This window comes from Balaenoptera physalus (genome assembly GCF_965194825.1).
Source record: "Balaenoptera physalus genome assembly, chromosome: 8".
NCBI lineage: Eukaryota > Metazoa > Chordata > Mammalia > Artiodactyla > Balaenopteridae > Balaenoptera > Balaenoptera physalus.
In genome coordinates this window covers 97921484-97945184 of record NC_138887.1, presented here as the reverse complement: position 1 = coordinate 97945184, position 23701 = coordinate 97921484, and positions in this window count along the sequence as shown.

Below are 23701 nucleotides of genomic sequence, written 5' to 3'. Positions count from 1 at the left end.
AGGGGATATTAAGCTTTAAAAAACACATAGGGCAATTAATGCTGGAAAACACTTGGTTTTATATTTAAGCCTAATTATACTTTTATAGGATTTAAACTATTATTTAATTATGTTCTTTATGCAATGTCTCGTAAGAACTAATTGAGGCCAGGCACGGTAGAATTGACATTTATTTTTATTTTATCACTATTATTATCGCTATCACTACTATTTTCCTATGGGAAGGCATTGGCTCTTCAGATCCTTTTAAGGACACGGACTTAAATAGCCAGCTAAATGGGAAGAGATCAGGTCTCTCTTTAAGTGAATGCTGATGAATTATAAATGACTGCCCACAACAATGATTAGATTCGTGTTATCAATTTCTGGAAATCCAATTAAATTAATGATAACTTTAATGTTTACAACACATATTTGAGGAAACACCTGTTTTGAAAATTTGACTTAAAATGATAAATTCCCACTTTGATTTTTACCGTTTTGACAACTTTGCTCACTACAAGAAAAAGTAGAATCTGGATTTGCTCAACCAAATAGATTCTTGCAGAGTAATGATAACAATTACAGCAACAAATTACTGTAACAGACACTGTGTTAATCTAAGCATTTTACTTGAAACATTATTTCATTTTAACCACTATTAAGATTTTCAGTATATAAATAAGGGATATGTGGCTCAAAGAACTTAATTCACTAATGCACATTCAGTTAATAAATGTACCATCCTGATTCAAAACTCGTTATCGATTCATTCCTTCAAACTTTGTGAGCCAGAGCCATTGTTCTCCATATTATCCAGATGTGAATATCTATGTTTAGAGAGTAAAGTAATTTGCTCAGGATTAACATGGAGAATCAATGGTTGAACTCAAAATAACGCATCAACAAAGAAGTAAACATCACTGAGCTAAGGGTCACGGAATAAAAATCTAAAAATTTTTATGTGCAACATCAACATGACCAGCAATGTGCATTAACTCTATTAACACACTCATTGCTTCATGTTTTTAAATAATTAGGTAACTAAAAATTGGTTAACTCAGTTTTTAAAAGTCCAAAATCCTGTACCGTTAAATAAACAAAGTGGATTAAAGAAAATGTATTTTGTAGCACTTAGGAGGTGGAGATATTAAACTGCAATATGTCTTACAAATAAAGGGTATGATCCTAGTTGCAGGATGTATTACACATGAACTGAACCTACCATTTTAGTTAACTCCTCTGTTATGTATAACATCAAATCTTTTCCTCCACTCGATACATGACCTACAAAAATGCTTAAGGCACCTCATTTAAAAAATTAAAAGTCCCCTAGGTTCTATAAATTCTAACTGCCCGCAAAAGCCAGTGTAACACTGCTGTTCCCATTAGGAATTTTAATTGATAACAAAAAACAAGAAGGACAGAATTTTGTAGGAGAAGGTTCATTGCTGCCAGTTTTCTAGAGATAACCATAAACGTCTGGTTCAGAAATCACAGAAGTATGCTATTTGTGCCCCTCATAAAACCTTGGTAAACTGTTCCTACAATCTTGTAATCTATTTAGGATCTTTTCAGACCAATTTTCTTAAAGAGCTAAGGCTGATTTCTAATGTTTTTAATCAAAGTACACCAACTCTTACAGAAATTATTATCACAAAACTTCACTGAAGTGTCATACACCTGGAAACGGTTATCTGAGATGAGGCAAATGGTAGTGACATTCATATTACAGAATGGGAAAGTATGTGAAAGATACCTTTTTTTGCCTTAGCTCATCTGAGGTCATGCATTCACTGAGCACAGGGCATTAGGGATTGACTAGCTATAAAACTGTGTACTGAGTTGGCATCAGAAAGGTAGAGAAAAACAAGTTCAATCTCTACATTATTTCCTTAAGTTATTAAAACACACACACACACACACACACACACACACACTCTCTGGAAATCTTTCTGTGACCATTCTGCAAGACTGTATCTTCATCTGTAGCCAACACTATATCAGTAATTGTACCTTGAGGAAAATCAAGATTTTGGTTTAAAGTTGCTGAGTTATAATGGCAACAGAATTATAACGTCACCAGGTCTTGTACATGCGTAGGTCACTTATAGAGGAAAAAATACAATCTCAAAATTCAGAAAGATGACACTTGGAAGTAACAAGAAGACCTGGAAGCTCCAAAACTCTTCTGAAATCCTCTCTTTCAGAAAACACTGTCTCAGGTGAATATCAACACCCTCATTCCCTAACCCTCATTATAACTAATGCAGAAATCAGGGATCAATCAGAGATCAAAGTAGAAGGATAAAATAAATATGAAAGACCCGTCTGTATCTGCCTTGTACAGCAGTCCCTAGATGAGCAGTTCAGATGAGCAAGGTAACTCTTGCGGCACCTCCATCCCCTGCAGCCTTTTGGTGGGTCTCTTTCAGGAAAAACTGACAAGAGGCCACTTAGTGACACGCAGCACAACTCCCACCACTGCAGCTGGTTCTAAGACCACCACAACTAATACTCATCACCTCCCTCCTCTACAATGCATTTAGATTTTCCAGACTCTCAACCAGCATCTCTGCTGGTCTTGTGGGATTCTCCCTGGCGCTCACTGCTGAGAGGTCTAAGCCCTGGTCATTATGCCATTATCATGCTGTGCTTCTTACTGTAATGTCCTTCTACTGTAAAAGTAGAGCAAGGAAGTACCAAGGGAGGCCCCACTGGATAACTGGGTACCAAACATACATTTCTGCATTGGTTAGCAGCAGCTCTACAATATCCTGGTGATCACGTCAAATTTCTTTCTTGCTGGTTATTCTCTAGGTTAACAATGAACTAAGTAAACGGACAGAGCTTGAAACGTAATGAGACTTTTTCTCTGTCTTCTACTAAAAGCATTTTTCCTCTGGAAGCCCTTTAAATCTGCAGAGTCCAGAGTAACACAAATTTATCCAAGTAAGCTTCTGGGAGTGACATTAAGTTGGGCCCTTCCCACTTACTCCTTTAAATTCTCATATCCAAGTATTCTATCCCCAAGTCCGCAGACCATGTAAAATAAACAGAACAAAACAATGATTGTTCATTTAGAGTATAAACTTATTATGGAGGATGACACTCCAACACTGCAGAGTTTCATCACCAAGTTGGTATCTCATGAGGCCATCACTTCATTATCCTCTCCAGACTGGCAGTTTCTGAGTGCTGCAGCACAGAATAGGTGCAGTTAATTTCATGGTCATATCCTTACCGCTGCATCTCCTTTTATGTAGAGTATGTCTCTTGGTCCAGTGAAATGTTATGTGAGATTCCATGATAGTAGATCAAAAACTTGGTAAACTCTCAGATAATATTACTGGCTAAGGCACCATAGAGCAAAAAAGACAAATCCATGCCCAGAATACATGTAGACTGCACCGAAGATGAATTCCTACATCACTAAGGACAGATTATCTAATGTAGTCAGGCGGTTGATTGATGCCTTCAAGAGATGGTGACATAAAAGGGATCAGCTTTACACTCTGTTGCTAGCCTGTTAAATATTTTTCAACAGCAGTAAGTAAACCAACATGGGTTGAGTGATAGCCTATGCTTGTACCTTCTCACCATGGAAACCTACATGTGAATGTTCCAGCAGCTTTATTGAAAATTGCAAAAAACTAGAAACAGTCCATATGTTCCCCAATAGGAAAATGAAGAACCAAACCACTGATATATATATACAATGGAACACTATTCAGTAATAAAAGGGACATAACAGGAACATAGGTAAATCTCAAATTCATTATTCAAAGTGAAAGAATCCAAATTCAAAAGCTTATATACTATATGATTACATTTATATAACACAGCAAAGGCAAAATCATAAGGACAGAGAACGTTTCAGCAGTTGAGAAGGTTTAAGTGGGGGGAGGATGGTTTGGCTACAAAGGGACAGACAATACGATGGAGTCTCTTTGGAATCATGGCACTCCTCTGTATCTTGATTATGGTGCAGCTAACATGACTCTATGCATTTGTCAAAACACATAATATACACCAAAAAGAGTTAATTTGACTTTACCCAAGTTAGAAATTAAAAATTAACAATGAACGAATAATTAAAACTTTAGGACATGTAGAGGGATTCTTCTTTGTAAAGAGATAAAACCCCTCAAAAATCATGAATCACCTCATCCCCTTAACGCTGATTACTGCACCTATTTAAATAAATAGAATTTTGAGCTATTAAAATATCAGCTTAGAGAATGTAAACACTTAAATCTTTTCTATTCAGCATTTTTTAAATTGGTGGATCACCAGTGAATAAAGCAAACTATTCATGCTGCTCTGTAATGATCCTCTTTTAATTGCTTCGACTATTTTCTACATGGCAGTATTTCTTAAAATCTAAAAGATCACCAATATTTTTTGAACTGGATACATTAAAAAGGAGAATTATCTTTATAGCTCAGCTTTTATTCCTTTATGTTCTGCTTTATTCCTAGAAATCGCTTAATACCTAGTCAATCTTCTACTTCTAATTAACCAATTATCACTACTTGTTTTTTTTTTTTTTTTTTTTTTTTTAATTAATTAATTTATTATTTTTGGCTGTGTTGGGTCTTCGTTTCTGTGCGAGGGCTTTCTCTAGTTGCGGCAAGTGGGGGCCACTCTTCATCGCGGTGCGCAGGCCTCTCACTGTTGCGGCCTCTCTAGTTGCGGAGCACAGGCTCCAGACGCGCAGGCTCAGTAATTGTGGCTCACGGGCCCAGTTGCTCCACGGCATGTGGGATCTTCCCAGACCAGGGCTCGAACCCGTGTCCCCTGCATTAGCAGGCAGATTCTCAACCACTGCACCACCAGGGAAGCCCTCACTACTTGTTTTTAAGGTAACTTCATGTTCTGCTAAAACTGTTAAATGTCTTTACAGACTGTCTCTCTTTCTATTCTTAACCTTTTGTTTTTTTTAACTCTTTGTAAACTTTGAGGCAAGAAATAGGGACTATGTAGATTCCTCCCAAATGACTATTATGGATCACAGCACTTGAATCCTGACGTTGCCCATCATTTCCTAGCAGCTTCTGGGGTCTGATTACATGAAAAGTAATAAAGAGAAAAGACCAAGAAAAAGAAAAGATCCTGGGAAGAGAACATATGATAAATACTCAGCAGAGGTGTTTATTCCTGTCCAAGTAAAGTCATTTAAGAAAGAATTAGGGACTGATTTGACTTTGACTCCTGTTGCCTCTTAGTCATTTTTATATCCTATTACATTCAGCAATTCTGTTTAAGATGAGGACTGATAGGTATATTATTCTTGATATTTTTCTTGAACCTTATTGGTAAAGTCAGTATTGACTTTCTTTTCTGATGATGTAATGAGAGCTTAGTGGAATAAAACAATAATGATAAAAGACCTGAACTCCCCACTATGTCAGAAGCAATCAGCTCCTATTTTAAAATGAGTCATTATTGTTCACGAGCAGATTTCTATGTAGTTAGTATTCTGTTGGTTCAGCTTTATGAGGCCCTTTGCTGATGACTGGGCGGTCTTTATTCCTGGATGTCATGTCAGCCGTTTATGTGAAATAATGAAAATGTAGTTCTGCTACGTGGGCCAATGAAAGTGTAAAGAGTTTCCCCATTGCATCATTCTTCTGAGGAACTATCACTATTGATTACTATGTAATCTGTCTTCAGAGAGCATTAAAAATGATGGATTGTTTTGCCTTGCTTGTACCCCAGAAGTCTTGACATTACCAGTTCTAACTTACAGATTTGGCTTAGTGATGTCATTTGCTTCAACAATTTTGAGCAAAATACACACAAAGGGAATATAAAAATAGAGGCTTTCTCATGATGTCTCTGGTTAGTTAGTCTTACGGAAGATAGTTTAAAAAAATAGTGCGTATGCAATTTTTCTGTAACAAAAACTATTACCAAACCAGGATATATTTGTATGTAAAGTGGGTTTTCCATAATTCAAAGCTCAGCCCAAGGAGCAAATAGTTTAAACCTTACTTCCTGGCTTCAGCTAGTGGCTCTCTGGACTTTTTAACCATAGCTCTTTGTATATATTTTTATTTGGGCATATATATATATATATATATATGTGTGTGTGTGTGTGTGTGTGTGTGTGTGTGTATATACACACACACATATATATATGTATGTATATATATAAAATCACCCAAGGATTCTGAGCTCCTGAGTATGCTATATTGTTATTTTAGTAGTAGTAATAGATAATAGAGTACCTACTATGTACAGACATGCAGTAAATTACTTTGAAAGAATTCATGAATGAATATAAATTATAAATAATTTGCTTGTAAAAAATTCAACAAATTTAAATTAAAATCAATAGGATCTTGTAAAAAGGTACTTTTCATAGATTACAGTATAAACATTAGAGGAGACTATAAGAACAACAACTCTTAGTTTCAGAGCCCAACAGGACTCAAAAAAAAGTATCTGCCTGTCTGTCAATCAATCTGTCGACATATACGCATCATACATACACATACATATATTACACACTTGAAAAAACCAGGTAATGTTCTGCTTTTCATTTTTTCTAACTAGTACTGAGATTCATCAAAACACCTGCTATTTCTTATACCTTTCTTACATTCATAGCGTCCATTTTAAAGTTAAATGTAGTCCACCTGTACAAAACAAAAGGAATTAAAATATATACAATTCTATTTAAAGCTGTAATAATGTATCTGAAAATATACTACTAGTAGTCACTTCTCACCACAGTTAGTAAATAAAAGCAAATAAGGAATAAAGATTTGAATTTCCTTGTAGTAAATATAGTTAATTTTTAAGTGAGTCTTTTTTCCAATTTTGATTCACATTTTATTCAAGTGCTAATTGCACTTACACACTGCTCTCAATAAAATAATGCATGCTGATTAATCTATGGGCTCCTTTTAAAGTCCTTCCCCCCATCAGATGTTTATAGACATTAATGACTCTTTTCTAATAACAGAAGAATAGGACCTTATGGAATAATTTAATTTCTTAGTATCACAAGCCCAGATGTACTTTTTTCTATATCATTTCTTAAGTCCAGTTTAAACTCTTCTTTCTGGATAATAATTGCTTATATCAAAAGATGGAAACTGTATTTTAAGATAAAATGAAAACTGAAAAAAAATACCTATAATATTCTAGTTATACAGTATTTAATGTGATAACTTACCCATTGTGATTCTGCGAATCATGTTTCTAACATGTGAACTTTAATACTAAAAGTAGGACTGAAGTTTTAGTTGCACTGTGAAATGTAGTAAAATTGCATAAAGAATCAAAATCACTTACTAACTGTGCTCACAAAAACCTCCAAAATTTCTCCACGGCAAAGTTATATATCATAGCCAAAAACAAGCAGAATATCACCTCATAAGAGATTCTTAAGCCAGGATGCAGGTTTGTTGTAAAACTTGAAACATATATATCATATCCTAAATATTTAAGTAATTACTTCTATATTAAAATGTGTTAATGCTCAAATGTATAAAATGCAATATACCATGCATGTACTTATTTAACAAGGCAGTTTGGCTTGTCAAGAACCTGGTACTTAAGCAGGAAGAGTTAATTGCCCTCCTTCCGCAGCCTTCCCTCCCCAAATACAACCACTGGGATTTGGGACTTGGAGGCTACAAGATGGGATATCATTTTTCCCCCATTAGAGCACTAACTGTAGAGTAAAATAAATTGATATTCAAACACATCCTTACTTAAACTTGTCTGACACATTCTCAGTCAGATATAGAAAGGAATGATGAGTAACAGTAGTTCCCAAGGGAAAACTCACCATATGGAAAATGGTTCTCCGCAGGTAATCAATTTCACCTTTAGAGCCTAGGATATAGAAATCAAGTGTTGATTCTCTGATCAGCATGCAGCTAATGCAGAAAGAGCTCCCTGTCCCCCAAACAAAAAAAGAAGAAAAGTGCCCATCTGAGTATTAGTGTCACAGTGAGGACTTGAGGAAGGTTAATTATAAAAAGCTATATCACAAGGTACACCTCTGTGACCCTCACTGAACGTTATACTGAAAAGAGCATAATTCCTCATAGCAAAACGGGAAATCTTGATCTGCACAAATAAGCACAAAGAAGTGGCCATGATGAGGAAACCATGATGGACTTGCAGGGGTAACGGCTTTCCTGGTCTGCCCTGAGAATGAGGCCAGAATGATGAAGGGATATGAAACCAGCCTAATCAGGATATGTGATTCCCTGGCAGGTTATCTCAGGTGAACAGGGGAAGGACTGATTCAATGACAAGTATAAGTTACCCTGGAGTCCCTCAGGATTATATCTGGAATGAAATCTTAGAAAAAGACTGAATTCCATACTAATTTAATGGTTAAGAGTTTTATAGATATTCAATTAATAACAGTTATTATAAGTAATCCTAGCAGTTAAATCTAATTATATGCCAGCCATTCTTTTCAATTCTTTACATTTAATGTGCCTTTCAATCCTCAAAACCATTCCATTTAATATATGGGATAACTGGGGTCCTGAGATATCAAGTAACTGGCCCAAGTACACACATTCAGTAACAGGTAGAATCACTGTTAGAACCCAAGAAATCTGATTGCAAAATTTCCTTTTAAAAATCACTACCCTAACACTGGATATTTTAGGAAATGGAAATTTACAGTGGGGATGAGGCTAACAGGATCTGGGATGTTTAGGCTTCAACTGATCCCCTCTTATTTACTTGTGTTTGAAGATCATTTAACTTATGAGACATGACTTCTTGTATCTTCCTAACTAAAAGTTTAGTCATTTCTACCAATGGAGCTTGAAAAACAAATCTATTTTTTGATAAATAATGATCTTGCACTCAGCATCTAAAACTTATTACCAGAAACATACCTTCTGTCAGACAGTGGTATTATTTGGTATTAAATGGTATTATTTCTTATCCCAATGCTTAGGGTATGATAGGCATTTTGATGGTTATTATTTTTATTGTGTTTATTTCTGGAATTTTCTGCTTCTTTAAGGTTACTATCTTTATCGTTAGCTAGAAGCTACAATATGAATTGTGCATTCAAACCTCGGTGCTTTTTCCTTTGCATGCAACTATTATACTGCTTTCAAATGATAATATAATCTGTTCATATTTTTAATGGAATATTAAATATTAACACTCAAATATTAATACTTTGTTCTCTTTCAAGATGGTGATCTGAGTTTTATATAGTAAACATTTCAATTAAATTATTGGTTTGAGAGGAAATTTCTGAATTTTGATGAAAGATACTTGGCAATGCTTTTGTCAGATTAATGAGGCATAGCTTTATGTGTTTTTCATTGCTTTATTTTGATACATGGACACATAGCATTGCTTCAATTCATGGATAAATTATTTTTAAGAATAGAAGCATTTCTAAATTTCAGGTTCATATTTAAGATGAGTATAAACATGCTTAGATTGTTTCAAGACACTCACTATCTTTAAGTAAGATTTGGATTTAAAAGTTGCTCTATTCCCTTCCATGCAACTAAAATTTCTGAGTATTAGTCATTATATAGAAAACCTTTACAAAAAGCTAAAAAACAACATGATATATAAAAACAAAATCTTATGCTCACAGCATATTAATGAAAGTATAACTGACAATTCATAAGAGATATAAAACAACCATTCGTAGAGTAGATACAACCAATTACTATTGTAACAAAAAAAATTCACTCAACCAGGTTCAAGAGAATTAACCAAAATCCTTATAAACACTGCCTCCTCATTAACAAACCAGCTGAAAGAATAACAAATGTACTGCCCTTTCTGGAGATATTTAAAACATCCCAAGTTAATGGTTCAGGAATTATGAAAGGATTTTAATAAACAAAATCTTTTGAAAATTTCTATAATGGGTGCCTCCAAAGTCTGAAACCTGTATATGAACAGGATTTGTCTGATATTCTCCACTGCCCTTTCAAGATTGGATAAGAGGGGAACATGTGGTACTAAATCAGACACCATCTCTTACATGATGTATTTTAGGATGGTCAAGAAAGGAACACCACTTTTGTTTATATTCCCCTTTACTTTCATACAATTTTGCCTCTCATCCTTAAGAGGCATTTATTAATAACAATCAGATTTTGTTTCAGTAAAGAAAGACTATGATTTACACTAAACCTCCTGCTGAGAACAATTTAAAAACCTAGACACAAACACCTACTTGAAGGCACAAAAGAAATAATAAGATTGTGAAGAATAACCAGTCAGGATCTATGGGAGGATGAAACCCTATGTGGAAGCAAGTGTAGGGCTTCTTATAAGTATTTTCTGACTCAAGAGGAAGTAGCACAGAAGCTGAGAGGCTGAAAAACACTTTTAACAGTCCTGCTATGCTGGGGGCAGAAACTGGAGTTCTGAGATGGTAATCTGGTGAACTCATCTTGATTTGAGGTAAGTATGATCAATAAGAAGATGGAACTCACAAGAACTGAGGCTCAGATTTAAATCTACTCAATCCTTGAAATTTGATTAAGTTGATCCTGGATTGTTAGCATCTCAAAGTGCCTGGCAGAAACAAAAAGATAGTATTTTGAGAGAGGATAACTTCATCTAAGACCATGCTATTTCTACAAACAATTTTGTTGATACAATGTGTAGCACACAGTGTTAAAAAAAAAAAAAAAAAAAAGCAATATACCTGAGGAGAGGAGACAATGTAATACAATAATACAAATCAAAAGGATAAAGAGACATAAATATAAACTCAGGGGTAAAGGGATCATTTATAGCAATAGAAGACATCCTGCTATATTTGAATTTCAGATAAACAGTGAATATCCCATGCAATATTTGGGACATACTTATACCCAAAAATTATTCACTGTTGACTGAAACTTCCATTTGATGTTTATCTGAAATTCAAATTCAGCTAGGCATTCTGTGTTTTATCTGGCCACCCTATCCATTGGGAACCCAAATATTAGACTTTCCAGAACCAGATTTTAAAATAATTATGCCAACAATGTTCAAGGAGTTAAAACACAGGCAAGAGAGAAAGGATTCAACAGTCACCAGCTACAGGTTTTAGCATCAGTTGCCAGCAGGATATGCAATTATCAGGCAGACAAGCTACACAGTCACTGCAGAAGACTATGAACAGCATAATAGCATCAATTGCTTCAAGGCACCCCTCCCCCACTACAAGAACCCAGGAAGAAACACTCTTCAGAAACCTTGAGCCAATCTCTAAATGTGCAGAGCTTTTACTTAAAGTGAAGTCATTAACCCTCTGTGGTTAATTTTAGACTACATTGAATATGGAAAGTGAAATGAAACCATTTAAAACAGAAGAGATTTGGACAAATGGAAGTTTCTTTACTCCTCAGCAGGGTGAGAACCTGTGAGGGAGAATAATGAGCCACAGAGGTAATTATGTCTCCCAGATATATTTAAAAAATTATTGTCAGCTCTACTCTTATTTATCATAATTTTTCTCTTGATCCAATTTTTTTGTAATTCACCTCTGTGAAGATATTGTTTGCTTCCTCTACATTTTTTGCAGTGGTGTATATAGCTGATCTGTGAGCTACCATGACTCTACCTAAGAACATTGTGCAAAAAAGGAATGAAAAGAATTGAGGACAGTCTCAGAGACCTCTGGGACAACATTAAATGTATCAACATTCGAATTATATGGGTCCCAGAAGAAGAAGAAGAGAAAAAAATGGGGCTGGGAAAATATTTGAAGACAGTATAGTTGAAAACTTCCCTAATCTGGGAAAGCAAATAGTCAATCAAGTACAGGAAGCGCAGAGAGTCCCATACAGGATAAATTCAAGGAGAAACATGCCAAGACACATATTAATCAAACTATCAAAAATTCAATACAAAGAAAAAATATTAAAAGCAGCAGGGAAAAGCAAAAAATAACATACAGGGGAATCCCCATAAGTTTAACAGCTGATCTTTCAGCAGAAACTCTGCAAGCCAGAAAGGAAAAACCTACAATCAACATTACTCTACCCAGCAAGGATCTCATTCAGATTCGACAGAGAAATTAAAACCTTTACAGACAAGCAAAAGCTAAGAGAATTCAGCACCACCAAACCAGCTTTACAACAAACGCTAAAGGAACTTCTCTAGGCAGGAAACACAAGAGAAGGAAAAGACCTACAAAAACAAACCCAAAACAATTAAGAAAATGGTAATAGGAACATACATATTGATAACTACCTTAAATGTAAATGGAGTAAATGCTCCAACCAAAAGACATAGACTGGCTGAATAGATACAAAAACAAGACCCATATATATGCTGCCTACAAGAGACCCACTTCAGACCTAGGGACACATACAGAATGAAAGTGAGGGGATGGAAAAAGACATTCCATGCAAATGGAAATCTAAAGAAAGCTGGAGTAGCAATTCTCATATCAGACAAAATAGACTTTAAAATAAAGACTATTCCAAGAGACAAAAAAGGAAACTACATAATGATCAAGGGATCAATCCAAGAAGAAGATATAACAATTGTAAATATTTATGCACCCAAAACAGGAGCACCTTAATACATGAGGCAAATACTAACAGCCATAAAAGGGGAAATCGACAGTAACACAATCATAGTAGGGAACTTTAACACCCCACTTTCACCAGTGAACAGATCATCCAAAATGAAAATAAATAAGGAAACACAAGCTTTAAATGATATATTAAACAAGATGGACTTAATTTATATTTATAGGACATTCCATCCATAAACAACAGAATACACTTTCTTCTCAAGTGCTCATGGAACATTCTCCAGGACAGATCATATCTTGGGTCACAAATCGAGCCTCGGTAAATTTAAGAAAATAGAAATCATATCAAGTATCTCTTCCGACCATAACGCTATGAGACTCGATATCAATTACAGGAAAAAATCTGTAAAAAATACAAACACATGGAGGCTAAACAATACACTACTAAATAACCAACAGATCACTGCAGAAATCAAAGAGGAAATCCAAAAATACCTAGAAACAAATGACAATGAAAACACAACAACCGAAAACCTATGGGATGCAGCAAAAGCAGTTCTAAGAGGGAATTTTATAGCAATACAATCCTACCTCAAGAAACATCTCAAATAAACAACATAACCTTACACCTAAAGCAATTAGAGAAAGAAGAACAAAAGAAACCTAAAGTTAGCAGAAGGAAAGAAATCATAAAGATCAGATCAGAAATAAATGAAAAATAAATGAGGGATACAATAGCAAAGATCAATAAAACTAAAAGCTGATTCTTTGAGAAGATAAACAAAATTGATAAACCATTAGCCAGACTCATCAAAAAAAAAGGGAGAAGACTCAAATCAATAGAATTAGAAATGAAAAAGGAGAAGTATCAACTGACCCTGCAGAAATACAAAGGATCATGAGAGATTACTACAAGCAACTACATGCCAATAAAATGGACAACCTGGAAGAAATGCACAAATTCTTAGAAAAGCACAACCTTCCAAGACTGAACCAGGAAGAAATAGAAAATATAAACAGACCAATTACAAGCACTGAAATTGAAACTGTGATTAAAAATCTTCCAACAAACAAAAGCCCAGGACCAGATGGCTTCACAGGCGAATTCTATCAAACATTTAGAGGAGAGCTAACACCTATTCTTCTCAAACTCTTCCAAAATATTGCAGAGGGAGGACACTCCCAAACTCATTCTATGAGGCCACCATCACCCTGATACCAAAACCAGACAAAGATGTCACAAAATTAGAAAATTACAGGCTAATATCACTGATGAACTTAGATGCAAAAATCCTCAGCAAAATACTAGCAAACAGAATCCAACAGCACATTGAAAGGATCATACACCATCATCAAGTGGGGTTTATCCCAGGAATGCAAGGATTCTTCAATATACACAAATCAATCAATGTGATACACCATATTAACAAACTGAAGGAGAAAAACCATATGATTATCTCAATAGATGCAGAAAAGCTTTTGACAAAATTCAACACACATTTATGATAAAAACCCTCCAGAAAGTAGGCACAGAGGGAACTTATTTCACCATAATAAAGGTCAGATATGACAAACCCACAGGCAACATCGTTTTCGATGGTGAAAAACTGAAACCATTTCCACTAAGATCAGGAACAAGACAAGGTTGCCCACTCTCACCATTATTATTCAACATAGTTTTGGAAGTTTTAGCCACAGCAATCTGAGAAGAAAAAGGATTAAAGGAATCCAAATTGGAAGAGAAGAAGTAAAACTGTCACTGTTTGTAGGTGACATGATACTATACATACAGAATCCTAAAGATGTTACCAGAAAACTACTGGAGCTAATCAATGAATTTGGTAAAGTAGCAGGATACAAAATTAATGCACAGAAGTCTCTTGCATTCCTATACACTAATGATGAAAAATCTGAAAGAGAAATTAAGGACACACTCCCATTTACCACTGCAACAAAAAGAATAAAATACCTAGGAATAAACCTACCTAAGGAGACAAAAGACCTGTATGCAGAAAACTATAAGACACAGATGAAGGAAATTAAAGATGATACAAATAGGTGGAGAGACATACCATGTTCTTGGATTGGAAGAATCAATATTGTGAAAACGACTATACTACCTAAAGCAATCTACAGATTCAATGCAATCCCTATCAAACTACCAATGGCATTTTTCACAGAACTAGAACAAAAAATTTCACCATTTGTATGGAAACACAAAAGCCCCGAATAGCCAAAGCAATCTTGAGAAAGAAAAATGGAACAGGAGGAATCAGGTTCCCTGACTTCAGGCTATACTACAAAGCTACAGTAATCAAGAAAGTATGGTACTGGCACAAAAACAGAACTATAGATCAATGGAGCAGGATAGAAAGCCCAGAGGTAAACCCACACACATATGGTCACCTTATCTTTGATAAAGGAGGCAAGAATATACAATGGAGAGAAGACAGCCTCTTCAATAAGTTGTGCTGGCAAAACTGGACAGCTACATGTAAAAGAATGAAATTAGAACACTCCCTAACACTATACACAAAAATAAACTCAAAATGGATTAAAGACCTAAATGTAAGGCCAGACACTATCAAAGTCTTAGAGGAAAACATAGGCAGACCACTCTATGACATAAATCACAGCAAGATCCTTTTTGACCCAACTCCTAGAGAAATGGAAATTTAAAAAAAACAAAAAACAAATGGGACCTAATGAAACTTAAAAGCTTTTGCATAGCAAGGGAAACCATAAACAGGATGAAAAGACAACCCTCAGAATGGGAGAAAAGATTTTCCAACAAAGCAACTGGCAGAGGATTAATCTCCAAAATAAACAAGCAGCTCATGCAGCTCAATATCAAAAAAACAAACAACCCAATCCAAAAATGGGCAAAGACCTAAACAGACATTTCTCCAAAGAAGATATACAGACTGCCAACAAACACATGAAAGAATGCTCAACATCACTAATCATTAGAGAAATGCAAATCAAAACCACAATGAGGTATCACCTCACACCAGTCAGAATGGCCATCATCAAAATCTACAAACAATAAATTTTGGAGAGGGTGTGGAGAAAAGGGAACCCTCTTGCACTGTTTTGGGGAATGTAAATTGATACAGCCACTATGGAGAACAGTATGGAGGTTCCTTAAAAAACTAAAAATAGAACTACCATATGACCCAGCAATCCTACTACTGGGCATATACCCTGAGAAAACCATAATTCAAATAGAGTCATGTACCACAATGTTCACTGCAGCTCTATGTACAATAGCCACAATATGGAAGCAACCTAAGTGTTCATCGACAGATGAATGGATAAAGGAGATGTGGCATACAGACACAATGGAATATTACTCAGCCATAAAAAGAAACGAAATTGAGTTATTTGTAGTGAGGTGGATGGACCTAGAGTCTGTCATACAGAGTGAAGTAAGTGAGAAAGAGAAAAACAAATACCGTATGCTAACACATATATATGGAATCTTAAAAAAAAAAAAAATTAAAATGGTTCTGAAGAACCGAGAGGCCGGACAGGAATAAAGACGCAGAGGTAGAGAATGGACTTGAGGACACGGGGAGGGGGAAGGGTAAGCTGGGACGAAGTGAAAGAGTAGCATTGACACATATGCACTACCAAATGTAAAACAGATAGCTAGTGGGAAGCAGCTGCATAGCACAGGGAGATCAGCTCGGTGCTTTGTGTCCACCTAGAGGGGTGGGATAGGGAGGGTGGGAGGGAGATGCAAGAGGGAGGAGATATGGGGATATATGTATATGTATAGCTGATTTGTATATGTATAGTTGATTCACTTTGTTATACAGCAGAAACTAACACAGTATTGTAAAGCAATTATACTCCAGTAAAGATGTTAAAAAAAAAAAGTGTGATTTGTAGAGTCTACTCTTTTTAATATTCTTGTTCTTTTCTCCTTTAATCAGAATTAATGTCTACAGTTAAGACTTACATTGAAGTCAGCTCAAAAAAATATACCAAATAATTTTCTTCAAATGAATATACTGGCATCCTTTTCTTGCCGAGATTTCTGGCAATTCCTATGAAAAAGGCAGATAGCCAATTCAGAAGTGCTCCCTAGAAAGAAAATTTCCTTTATCCTAAAAATACCTGAATATTTTCTATTCCTCTCTCCTAGAGAACTCAGAAGAAGAATTAAGTAAAAGTTATAGTATTCTAAACACTACCACTGACATTTCACAGATAGTGTAAGACATATTACAAAACCTTTACAAGAAGCTACCAACAGGATTATAAATAGACAAGAAGAGCATTATTTATCCTGTGTATTTTCTCTTTAAATAGTTCGTTCTTTGGGGATCATCTATTCACAACAATACAAACCCCAAACATTTGTAAAGATAGTCAGAAAATCAATGAAATTTCAGTAGAAATAAAATTATAAAGCATCATGTAAATTTAATATATAGAAAAGGAAATTTTCTTATAGCACTCTTCAGTAATTTTTACTCAGTTATGCATCTCAATTAGTTAACATTTATTAATCTAGTAGTTTGCTTACCATCTCCACTACTCAGGTAGAGATAAGAAGGATTAAATATTTCAATTTAATAATAATTTCTAATAATGATATTACATTTACTCAAGTATATTTAATAAATACAGCTTTAACAGTGTACAAGTCTCTTTTGCCCTAACAGCCCTTTAGGAAGTACAACAGATAGTCATACACGGCAATTGATGTTTCACAGATAAGGAGACTGAAGCTGGAAGAGTTCAAGTTACTAGCTCAAAATCAGAGTCAAATTTAGAAGTGGAGGCAGGATTAAGACAGAAGTCTTTGGAAGGCAAGCACAGTACTCTTTTTGGCACAGTACTCTTCTGATTGTTCTGAAAAGTTTATATTTCATATGTTTGCAGTTCTCTGGTGGCATCTGAGAGTTGCATTTGTTATGCTTTACACTGATTTTTTTAAAAGAAAAGAAAAGAAAATTGGAACATGCTTTATTTATCAACAGCTTACAATATTCCATCACTGTTTTAAGTGCTTTACATCCATTAACTCATTTAATCATCCTAAAATGATACGAAGAGGATACTATTACAAACTCCCTCTCAGGATGGAGATACCGAGACTTGGAAAGTTTCAGGGCCAGTAAGCAGAGTGCTGACCAGACACTGAATACAGACTTACTTGGTCAGAACAACTGGTCTCCAACAGAGACTACATTCCCTTAGGCTTATTCGCTCTGTGTCTGAACTGCCATAGAGTCCGTCTCCGTGACAAACACCTACGGATCAAGGGAAATGTTTGGCTCCACTTCTAATCAAAGCACATTTCTTCCTGGCTTCAGATGCATTCTGTAAAGTTCAAGTGGCCATTATTCTCCAAAAGAATACTGGAGAGGAAATTAATGATGCTGATCAACGTGCATGTTTTCCTTGGTCAATGCCTAAAGAACAGGTCCCTGCCATGTGCTGCCGTCATCACAGGGCTCTGAGCTTCTTTGTCTTTGACACACAGTTCAACACTTCCCCTGCCCACAAAAATCTAAACACTGTGGCCTCTCTAACTCCCACATGATTATAAAGGGAACCCCAAACCCCATATGTTGTCATGCCTCAGCATTATTTCTCAATATTCTTGAAACCTGAGTTTTCCTTAGAACACCATTTCCTATGCATCCATTTAAGTGGAGACTTTATATTCTCAGAAAATATATAACCCAGGGTCAACATTCTTGATCACCATTTCTACCCCTCTAAAATTAAGCATTCAGGGCATTTTAACAAATACTAATAGCTAACATTTAATGAGCACTTACCAGGTGCCCAATCTCTTTTAAAGCAGTTTTTATGTATTTGCACATAAATCCTCACAATATCTATGAGACAGGATTATTACTATCACTGTTTGACAGATTTTACGTCTTAAGCCAAGAAGTGATCATTTTAACCCTGATTATTAACTTCCATGCCATACTGCTTCTCCGTATTGACTCTCTTGAACAATACTTCAAAAAATCAAGGATTTTTTTCTTTCAATAATAATTTACTTTCCTATCCCTATTACGTAAATACTTCATTATTTTCTCTTCTCTTCCTTCAATTATTTTCTACCATGCACTACTTGTGTTTTTAACGAGGAGGAATCTTCTTCATTTCTTGTCATTCATTTCTTTAAAAAGACATTCAAGCCAAATTTGGGTAAAAACAATGTTGTCATAACCTTTGATTTATAAGGCTACTTAGTTTCTTTTTGCTGGATCTATTATATTTTTCTTATGAAGGAAATAAAATACAGATGATGGAACAAAAGCCCTATTTTTAAAAAGTTATTACATAAGAGCCTTGAAAGAGGAAGAGATTTCCAGAAGTCCAGTTGTAACAAGTCTCCATCCTCTGACTGTAGTAAACGTGTTATGGCTGCTCACTAGGTCATGTGCATTCACTGATTTTGAAACCAGATCTACAGGCCACGCCATGACTCACTATGGCTGTAATAATTGCTGCACTTCAGCTATTGAACCTACTTTTTTTTTTTTTTAATTAATTAATTAATTTATTTATTTTTGGCTGTGTTGGGTCTTCGTTTCTGTGCGAGGGCTTTCTCTAGTTGCGGCAAGCGGGGGCCATTCTTCATCGCGGTGTGCGGGCCTCTCATTATCGTGGCCTCTCTTGTTGCAGAGCACAGGCTCCAGACGCACAGGCTCAGTAGTTGTGGCTCACGGGCCTACTTGCTCCGCGGCATGTGGGATCTTCCCAGACCAGGGCTCGAACCTGTGTCCCCTACATTAGCAGGCAGATTCTCAACCACTGCACCACCAGGGAAGCCCGAACCTACTTTTGATGTCAGAGATAATTTTTAATACACGTATGTTTAGGTTTTGTCCTTCTCTATAATACAAGCTAAATAATTTGTGGGAATGTGTTAGTATCGTCTACATGAGCAACGATTTTGTAGCTAGGCTACAAAAACACAGGTTGTTTTATCAACACACTACAAAATTATTTATGAAGAAATAACCATTGGAAATATACACATAAACTTAGGGAAAGCCTCTAGTAGGAAAGAACATTTGGACTTTTCTTAAAAAGCCTGTTTATATATTCAGTATAAAATATTAAGCACTTGCCACCAAATCCATGTGCCAACACTGTTGATAGCAGTAACTATGAATTTTTTTTTAAAGGCACAAAACATAAAGCAAGTGCCACAGACCCCATCAACATTTTGCTACGTGCTGTTGCATTATAACTCTCTTCTTTAAAGCATGCGATTCCCACTAGCAACAAAACTTAGCTGAAAATCAAAGAAAGGCTTGAAAAGTCATTCATATTTTATGAAAATTATTAAAAGAAGCTGAAATTGATATCATGGAGTTAATATTCTGGATACATTTGACATTTGACTTAGTAAGAAAATCAGACTGACCACTATGTAACACTACTTATAAGAAGCTTTACTGATTGAAAAATACGCTACAGGGCTGATGTACTTTGTTATTATTTTACTGTTGTTTATTTTTCTTTGTTTTTTGTTATTATAATTTTTGAAAGACTAAAGTTTTTCCAATCTTGAGAGATGTTTTCAAGTATCAGCAGTTTATGCTACTTATGTAATATTTGAAATCTTTTCACCCATATTTATCAGTATCATTCTCTCCTTATCACTCTGTTATTTCCATCTACTGGATAATTATTTATTGAAAACTTACTATGTGCCAGGCATGATTTTAGATTCTGGAAGTTCACCTATGAACAAAAGAGCCACCCACAGCTTATGTTTTAATAAAGGGTGACTAGTAATAAACAAACAGCAGATAGAAAAAAAAGAAAAATACCAGATGATTACAAATGGTATGCAGAAAATAAAAATGGGTGATGTGCTAAAAAGCAGTTGAATGACAACTATATCCTGTGTTGTCAGAAACTGTTTTTCTGAGGAAGTGACCTAATAGCCATTCCCCTGACACTCTGTCTTGCCTAAAAGGGCATTGATTGTATTCATCTACTTCTATTCACTCTTGTATATGCTTGGATTAGCTGAAGGTGTTGTAACCTTGAAAAGAAAGTAAGGAGAATGAGCAGAGAAACTGCACAAGTGCCTTGATATCCCTGGACTTCTTCAGTAACTAGCCTTGTAATAGTCCTCCTTCCAGAAGTCTTGTAAGTGAAATAATTAAACCCACTGTAAAATGGTGTATTTTTTCATTTATTTCAGTATCAACATTCTAAAGGATACAAAAGTAGCATTTAAATTGAGGCATGAATGACAAAAAAGAGCCCAGCTATAACGAAGTCAGAGAGAAGTATCCTCTAGAGAAAACAACTGAATCAAAGAATGTATGGCTGGAATGAGCCTTCGAAAAAGAAAGAAATGTGTCTGGGGCTGAATGGGAAGGATGAGAGTAAACAAAGATGAGGTCAGAGGTGTAGCAGGATCAAACTGAGTAGGGTTTTTTTTTTTAACATCTTTATTGGAGTATAATTGCTTTACAATGGTGTGTTAGTTTCTGCTGTATAACAAAGTGAATCAGCTATACATATACATATATCCCCATATCCCCTCCCTCTTGTGCCTCCCTCCCACCCTCCCTATCCCACCCCTCTAGGTGGTCACAAAGCATGAGCTGATCTCCCTGTGCTATGCAGCTGCTTCCCACTAGCTATCTATTTTACATGTGGTAGTGCATATATGTCAATGCTACTCTTTCACTTCGTCCCAGCTTACCCTTCCCCCTCCCCGTGTCCTCAAGTCCATTCTCTACCTCTGTGTCTTTATTCCTGTCCTGCCCCTAGGTTCTTCAGAACCATTTTTTTTTTTTAAGATTCCATATATATGTGTTAGCATACAGCATTTGTTTTTCTCTTTCTCACTTACTTCACTCTGTGTGACAGACTCTAGGTCCATCCACCTCACTACAAATAACTCAATTTCGTTTCTTTTTATGGCTGAGTAATATTCCATTGTATATATGTGCCACATCTTCTTTACCAATTCATCTGTCGATGGACACTTAGGTTGCTTCCATGTCCTGGCTATTGTAAATAGTGCTGCAATGAACACTGTGGTACATGTCTGTTTTTGAATTATGGTTTTCTCAGTGTCTATGCCCAGTAGTGGGATTGCTGGGTCGTATGGTAGTTCTATTTTTAGGTTTTTAAGGAACCGCCATACTGTTCTCCGTAGTGGCTGTAATAATTTACATTCCCACCAACAGCACAAGAGGGTTCCCTTTTCTCCACACCCTCTCCAGCATTTATTGTTTGTAGATTTTTTGATGATGGCCATTCTGACCGGTGGGAGGTGATACTTCATTGTGGTTTTGATTTGCATTTCTCTAATAATTAGTGACATTGAGCATTCTTTCATGTGTTTATTGGCAATCTGTATATCTTCTTTGGAGAAATGTCTATTTAGGCCTTCTGCCCATTTTTGGATTGGGTTGTTTGTTTTTTTGATATTGAGCTGCATGACTTGCTTGTATTTTTTGGAGATTAATCCTGTCAGTTGCTTCATTTGCAAATATTTTCTCCCATTCTTCGGGTTTTTCATCTTGTTTATGGTTTCCCTTGCTGTGCAAAAGCTTTTAAGTTTCATTAAGTCCTATTTGTTTATTTTTGCTTTTATTTCCATTTCCTGAGTAGGGTTTTGTTAGTCAGGAAAAGGTAGGTGTTTGACTTTACTCTAAAAGTATGGGAGCCATTCCAGTGTTCTAATCTAGGGAGCGGCATTCTTTGATTAACATTTTAAAGAAATCCCACTAGTTCTTACCTGTGCGGAGAGTAGAGAAGCAAAAGTTGAAAAGAGGGTGACCCATTAAAATCGAATTGAAGAAGTCTAGGTAAGAGATAATGGTGATGTGGATTTGATAGCAACAGTGGAGAAGAACAGAAGTGAGTAGATTTGATATTTATTTTGCTGGATCCATAAGATCTAATAATGGATTGGATAGATGAGTGAATAAAGAATGACTCTAGTTCTTTGGTTGGCTTTTTACCTAAAATGGGTTCAAATATTGGGTTGGTCAAAAAGTTTGCTCAGCTTTAAGTAAAAATAAAAGACACATTTTTCATTTTCACCAAGAATTTTACTGAACAACATATTCACTAACCAAACAAACTTTTTGGCCAATGCAATATTTAGCTACAAGAAGAGTAAATAAATATTGCATAAAAATGTATATCTAGCATGAAAGAAATTAAACCTCTTACCATAGAATTAAAAACTTTTGCTCATATAAAAGAACTATTATTAAGTATCTGCTATAAATTAGATTTTGTGTCACTGATTAGGGATTACAATATGTAAATTTTCATGTAAATAACTACCTTAGGGACTTCCCCGGTGGCGCAGTGGTTGGAAATCCGCCTGCAAATGCAGGGAACACGGATTCGATCCCTGGTCCGGGAAGATCTCACATGCCACGGAGCAATTAAGGCCCGGGCACCACAACTGCTGAGCCTGTTCTCTAGAGCCCGTGAGCCACGGCTGCTGAGCCTACGTGCTGCAACTACTGAAGTCAGTGTGCCTAGAGCCAGTGCTCCACAATAAGAGAAGCCACTGCAATGAGAAGCCTGTGCACGAAGAGCAGCCCCTGCTCGCTGCAGCTAAAAGCCCGCGCAGCAATGAAAGACCCAATCAGCCAAATAAATAAATAACTAAATGTCTTTTTAAAAAATAAATAAATAAATAAATAACTATCTTAAAACGTAATGAATATTCTAAAAGGAGTATCTCTAAGACTCTATAGGTACCCAACACAGTAACTGCATAATTGTAGGTGTCTTTTGCTCAACAACTAGGTTGGAAACTTCTTTAGAGTAGGACATGTTTATTTTACTTCTTTGTTGTCCCCATGGTACCAAAAATAGTGCAAGGAATATAATGAGTCCAAAATACACAGAAGTCTAGAAGTTCAGATCCGTATAGTTAACCACCATGCATTTTCCAGTAGAGGCATAAAGGCAAATTCTGATTAAAAACTCCTTTGGAAAAAACACTTCATTCTTTTGCAAAGACAAAAATAAACACCTAGAGAAGAGTGCTCTTCTTTAGCAATAACCACCACCATACAGTACATGTAGTCAGACACAATTCCTCCATCAGTAAAACAAGGTAAATGTCTAATGATCAAAGACTATTAAGGTAAAAGGTATGTCTTAGGTATATGGGTAAAATAATGTTTATTTTAGCTTTTATACATCTGAATTATAACATTTTTCCTTGAAAGAGTTCTATATTCTAGT